At 57.3% G+C, this 5655-nt stretch overlaps 1 long non-coding RNA gene across 1 annotated transcript; it reads right to left on the bottom strand.

Annotated features, from left to right (window-relative positions):
* Window positions 1-2190: 2190 nt before the first annotated feature.
* On the bottom strand, window positions 2191-4122 carry LOC147363427 (uncharacterized). Its single transcript, XR_015137056.1, has 3 exons — window positions 3964-4122; window positions 3434-3758; window positions 2191-2409 (listed from the first exon to the last, which is right to left on the bottom strand). It is a non-coding gene; the product is annotated as an uncharacterized LOC147363427 (long non-coding RNA).
* Between the last annotated feature and the right edge of the window lie 1533 nt (window positions 4123-5655).

Here is a 5655-nt window from a genome sequence, read left to right as displayed (position 1 = left end):
ACTGGGCTGGGTGGGGCTGAGCCCTGGCCTGCTTCTCCAGGCCTCTTTCGGGGCCCATCCCCTCCTAACTTGGAGCAGCATTCTGCCCTGTTCTGGGAAGCCAAGGCAGCAGCTGGTGTTGGCGTGCAGAGTGGGCAGACAGGGAGAATGGGGGCGGGGGAGGGGAGCAGACCCTGCCCAGGTGTGTTATCTGCTCTCAGGATCTTTTCATCAGCTGCTGGGGCAACAGGAGTGACCTCAGCAGTGGGTTTTTTTGGTCTTTTTGTTTGGTTGGTTTTTTTCTTTTTCCTTCTAAGAACAATTCATTTTGGTCTCACAACTGGAGTTAAAGTGGCGGGTGTTGAGAAACCTCCCCATCCCCCTTCCCTGGCCCCAGGCAGTGACATTTGAGGCGCTGTCTCCTGGGGCCACAGAGGATGGGATCGGGGCAGTTCAAAGGGCTGGCTCCTTTCCCTACCCACCCCCCAACCCCCACCGCCAACCTTCCCTCACCGCCTCCCTGGCAGGACAGGCTTGGGCAGCCTTCCATCAGGGACCAGACCCTGAGCCTCTCTTGGCAGCCTCTCAGCCTCACTGCCCTGCTGTCCATTTCTGAAGGTGGGGAGGGGCAGAGTAGGACAGTGGGGTAGGGGGAGCAGGAACGGAACCCCTCCCTTCTCATCCCATCTAGCCACGGAGGGGACACCAGGGGAGGCTGAAATGAAACAGTGCATGCCTCTGGTTGCCCCTGGCACCACTCTACTGACCCCCTGGTACCCTCCATGTGCCACTGACCATGCTGGGTCAGCTCGGGGACACTGACAAGGTGAGGGGAGGAGAGGATCCTGGGCTATGGATGAAAAGCACAGGCTTCGGCTCCCTGGAGGCTGCCTGGAGCCAGGTGGGGTGGGCGAGGGGTGGTCTGAGGGAGCCAGTCCCTGGGGCAGGGTGACTGGTCAGTGAGGCAGCCCAGCCTGGGCCTGGGAACTCAGAGGCCCGTCCCAAAGGCCCAGGGGCAGCTGTGCCTGCATAAGACAGAGCTTAGAGCACATGCCTGAGGCAGCAGAGGGCTGGATTTCGGGGCTGCACCCCCAGGATCCAGCAGGACACACTGAGGGGCTCGGGGCTCAGCCCATATCTGAATGAAGAGAGAGGGAATAAGCTTAGGGCAGGGGTGAGAAGGGGTCTCTTAGACCTGACTCCAGACAGCATTTCCTGGGAGGTAAACCAAGGTTCCTATGTGGCAAGGAACTCAGCCAAGTACCCGAGGCTAAAGATCAAAGAGCTGAGGGTCCTGATTTACCTGCCCCGCTAGCTTCTGGCAAGGGCCCTCCAGCACCTCTCCTTCCAGGACACAAGAGGCTGCAGGCTGCAGTGCCGAGAAGAGAGGTCGGAGGTGGTGGTGATGTCAACCAAGGAATTAAGTAAGCAGAGGAGCTGATAACATCTCCCAGCAAGTCTCGCTGTGGGCAAGGTGACTCATCACAGACAGAGCCCCGCCATCTCGGGCTGGTGGTTGTTGCGCCTGGGCAGTGGGGCCCGGGAGGTGGAGGGGGCCTGGCTGGGTTCCTCGCTGAGCCCTCATGGAGATGTAGCCTCAGAACACAGTGTCCTACGCCTCCAGAGCTCACAGCTGGTTCAGGAAACAGCCCTCCCTCCCACTGTGTGTGATTATCTTTGTCCACCGCGTTTGGTGTGTGTTTGTGGGGTGTGTCAGGGTGATTTCCCCAACCAGGTCCCGCCGGGCACTCCAGGCACCAGAGATCACTAACAGCAGAACAGCTGCTCCCCCTGGTTGGATGACCGTCTGCGGCTACACCACCAGCGGACGCACGCTGCTAACCGTGACCACGTGGCTTCCTCACGGAGGGTACAGCCTGTCCCCCCAGCGGCAGGCACCTGTACAGCTGCCTCCACCCAGCCCTGCTGAGAGGGTCTAAATTGTTGGGTTCTCCCCCTCCCCAGGGGCACCATGAACGGTTGTACAGGTTGAGAACTGTACAACTGGCGGGGCCACCGTTCACTTTACAGTCTATGTGCTAGACCGCGTGGCTGTGCACGGTCCCTTCCCTTTGCTAATTACTTGTCATTCCCCAGCTCCACCTAGAATGATCTATTTAGCTTGCCCATAACGAGTTTGTCTTCATACCCAACTTTCCCCTGTGAGGGTAAACATCTCCCTTTACCACCTGACTCCTTTCATTCATTCACTCATAGCACAAAAAATTGTTGAGCTTGTAGCAAAGGAACAAGACAGGCCCTCCCCGAGTCACAGAGCTCACATTCTAGGAAGAGGGAGATAATAAACAAATAATCTGATACGTAAAACTGCAAGTGACAGGTAGTGCCGTGAAGAAAAATAAAGCCAGGCCAGGAGACGGAGGGTGACACGGCTCTGCTTCTGCCAAGACTGTTCAGAAAGGCTTCTCCCTGAGGAGTGGAGACCCGGAGTCAGTAAAAGAAGGAAGTTTCCTGGCAGAGCCCCTCCCGCCAGGCATCCAGTGCCAAAAGAAAGTTCTCTAATCCTGCCTGTTCTGCCAGGAGCCTGTGGCATGGCCCGGGGCACTCACTTCCAGCGCGGGGTGTCCATTTCCTCCTTGACAAACAAGAGGCCTAGTTGCCCTGCCTCTCTGAGGGCTCCTCCAGCATGAATCCACCCACCCCGAAGCCCGAGGAACTTCATGACAGGGCCTGAGTTGGAAGGCCAGCTTGACTACCTCCGAGCTGTGTGACCTCAGGCAGGTTACTTAGTCTCTCTGAGCCTGTTTCCTTATCTGTAAAATGCCTTCCTCGGGGTATAGTGAAGGATTAAAGGAGCTAGTGGATGTCACCACCAGGTATATAGGAGGTGCTTAGTAGACTCTAGGGCCACACCTGGAGAGGTGAGGTGATGGGGTGTTGTTAAGAGGGGCCCAAATGGTTGCCTTTCATTAAGGGAGCCCAGAGAGGGTAACGCTGACCTAAAGGCTCGAGGCTCTGCCAGCTGCTCCTGTGTACAGAGAACAGCTGAGGAAGCCCCCAGGCCAGGACTCTGCCTCACAGACCCTGAGCCTGGGGGAGGGCCCCATGCTGGAGTCCACTGACGTCAGCAGGTAGGAGTCGGGTGGGGTGCTGTGGTGTGGGCCCTTGAACTGTCACACCACGGCCCGGCTTTCAACTTCCTCTGGGGCCCAGGGTGTGCTCGGCTTGCCCTCCCTTCCTTCCTCCCTCATCAGGCTGCTGTGAGTAAGCTCCAGGCATTGTGCTCCCTCTCAGCTCCTAGGGTTCATCCCAGACCCCCACCCCATGAACAGGTCTCTCCTGCATCCCCAAAGGAACCCTAGCACAGACCCGCCAGACATGGGGTGCTGGCAGTAATTAGGGTAGCCCTGACTCTGCCTCGGCCATGTACTGTTTATCCATGACCTCCCTGGATGTGAATCCCACTTGTGGGCATTTTTATCCTCATTCTTACTTGAGGAAACTGAGGCTGCAGGGTTAAATGTCCCGAGAGGAGCCTTGCAAAGCAGACTTGAGAGGCAGGAAGATGAGGGACGGCACAGGTGATGAACTGGTCTGAGGCTGGGGTTGGGGGCGGGACAGACTCCTGTCCCACAGATGACTGCAGGCCATGGTGCGCAGGCCTTTCCTGCCGCCCACCTGCTGCTTTAGGATCCCCAGGCGGGGCCTGACGCTCCAAGCCTCCAACAAGTTCCCAGGTGGCCCGGACGCCTCTGGCTCAGTCTGGAAGGCCAGAGCTGGGCTGCAAGCCCCAACAGAGGCCATACCTCAGGTCCCTCCTGCAAGGAAACAATAACGGTGACAGTTAACATTTATGGACAACTTTCCTGCATGGCAGGTGCTGCACTAATTGCTTTACTTATATGAATCTACATAATTCTCACAACAGCTCTGTGAGGGAGGAAATTGGGGCACAGGGAGGTTAAGTGACTCGCCTAAGGTCACACAGAGTTGGCATTCAATCTAGGCAGAGGTCATACTCACCTCCCCTTGAATTGGGGTTTCCTGGAGCAGGGAAGACCTGGGATCAAGGGTGTGAGCTGGACCTGGTGGGCACCGGGGAGCCACGGCAGTGTTCTGAGCAAGGGACCAGTATGTTCCCAGGACCGGCCATGTGCCCACAACTGCAGATAAATAACCCCACTGAGGCTGAATGTGGGACCCCTCTCACCGGGTTTTGTGGTTTTGACAAGACAAGACAGCGCAATGCTTCCTCCAAAGGAAAGGTCCGATGACGAGGTCGGCCAGCCCTGTGTTGGGCACGAGCAGTAGTGGTGGGAGCTTAGGCATCGGGAAGGGAGCCCGTAGCTGCTTCCTCTGCCCCCTCTCCCCACCCAAGGGGCCCTGCTACAGACGGGTGCACAGTTCCCATGCCTGGGGTCTCAGAGCAGTCAGCCTGCTGGGGCCACCTGGCTTTCCACGTGTCTGTGTGCACATGTGCGTGTGCACATGTGTGTATGTGTGTGTGTGTATAAAAATGCAAGGAGACGGGGCCTCTGCATGCTCCTGTTTGCAGGGGAACCTGTCCCCCACCCCCACCTGCTACTGCAGCCACAAAGAACAGGATGCCCCGACTCTAGTCTGCACCTCTGGGGCCCGGTAACCACAGCCACCACGTCAGTGGTGTGTGCACCAGGCTGGGGGGGAGGTGGAGCCATGGATGCAGGGTGTGCAGGTGTGCCCCTTGTGTGTGCAGGGCTGACCTGAGGGGTGTGGTTCCAGGGAGGAGGGCAGGCAGGGCATAGAGTCCCCCGGCTCTGACCACAGGTCCTGTGGTCCAGCAGCTGCCCTGCCCTCCAGCCCCTCAGAGGCCTAGCCTTGTCTCCCACAGGTGCTCCTCTCTGAGCCACAGGCCCAACAACAACAGTGCACATGTCTGCGGAGCAGCTATAATGCCTGACACAGGTCCCAGCACTCAGGAAACATCGTGAGCAAAGCCAAGGTCCCCGCCCTCACGGGGCCAACGTGCTAGCTAGGGAGACTCAGTAGATGGGCTATATAAAATAATGTGTGTGAGCAGTCGGTGGGAGCCATGGGGAAAGGGGCAATGAAGAGTACCAGGTAGGTAAGAGGGGGTGTGTGTGAGGGGGTCTGAATGCCGGGCTGTGTATGTGAAGAGGGGTGTTCTGAGGGCATTTGTATGTGTCCACATGCACACAGGTCACAGAATTATTGATAAGTTGGATGGTCTGTATAGGCCCCACTGAGAAGGTGACATTTAACAAAAGCTTGGAAAGAGAAAAAAAAAAAAAGCTTGGGGAGGAGGAAGCCAAGTAGGGTCTGGGAGGAAACACTCCAGACCAAGGAAACAGTCAGAACAAAGGCCCTGGGGCAGAAGTGTGTCTGGTCGGGACTGAGGGAAGGATAAGCTGGCCTGAGCGTGGACTGATGTGGCTCCACTCCTCCTGGCATCTGCTCGCCTTGCTCAAAGTGAGGGCCTGATTGTCCATGGGTTAAAAAAAAAGAACCCTGTGGTACCTACAGAAAAGGCCAAGGGCTATCTAAGGAACCAATGTCTTGGGAAGTAGGGGACAGAGAGGAAAAAGGGGGTTTAGACTAGAAGGAGCCTATGGCTGAGCTCGGGGAGAAGGCCCTAGGCAGGAGGCTTCTAGAGTGGGGAGAAGTCTCAGGGGTGCCAGAACCCCCATAATTCTGCCCTGTGAGCTCACTCAGAGT

Source organism: Bos grunniens, chromosome 11 (assembly GCF_055505025.1).
Source record: "Bos grunniens cultivar Pamir isolate PY7600 chromosome 11, Bosgru_T2T1.0, whole genome shotgun sequence".
Classification (NCBI taxonomy): Eukaryota; Metazoa; Chordata; class Mammalia; order Artiodactyla; family Bovidae; genus Bos; species Bos grunniens.
Note: the sequence above shows the minus strand (reverse complement) of the source record. Positions and strands in the feature narration are given on the sequence as shown.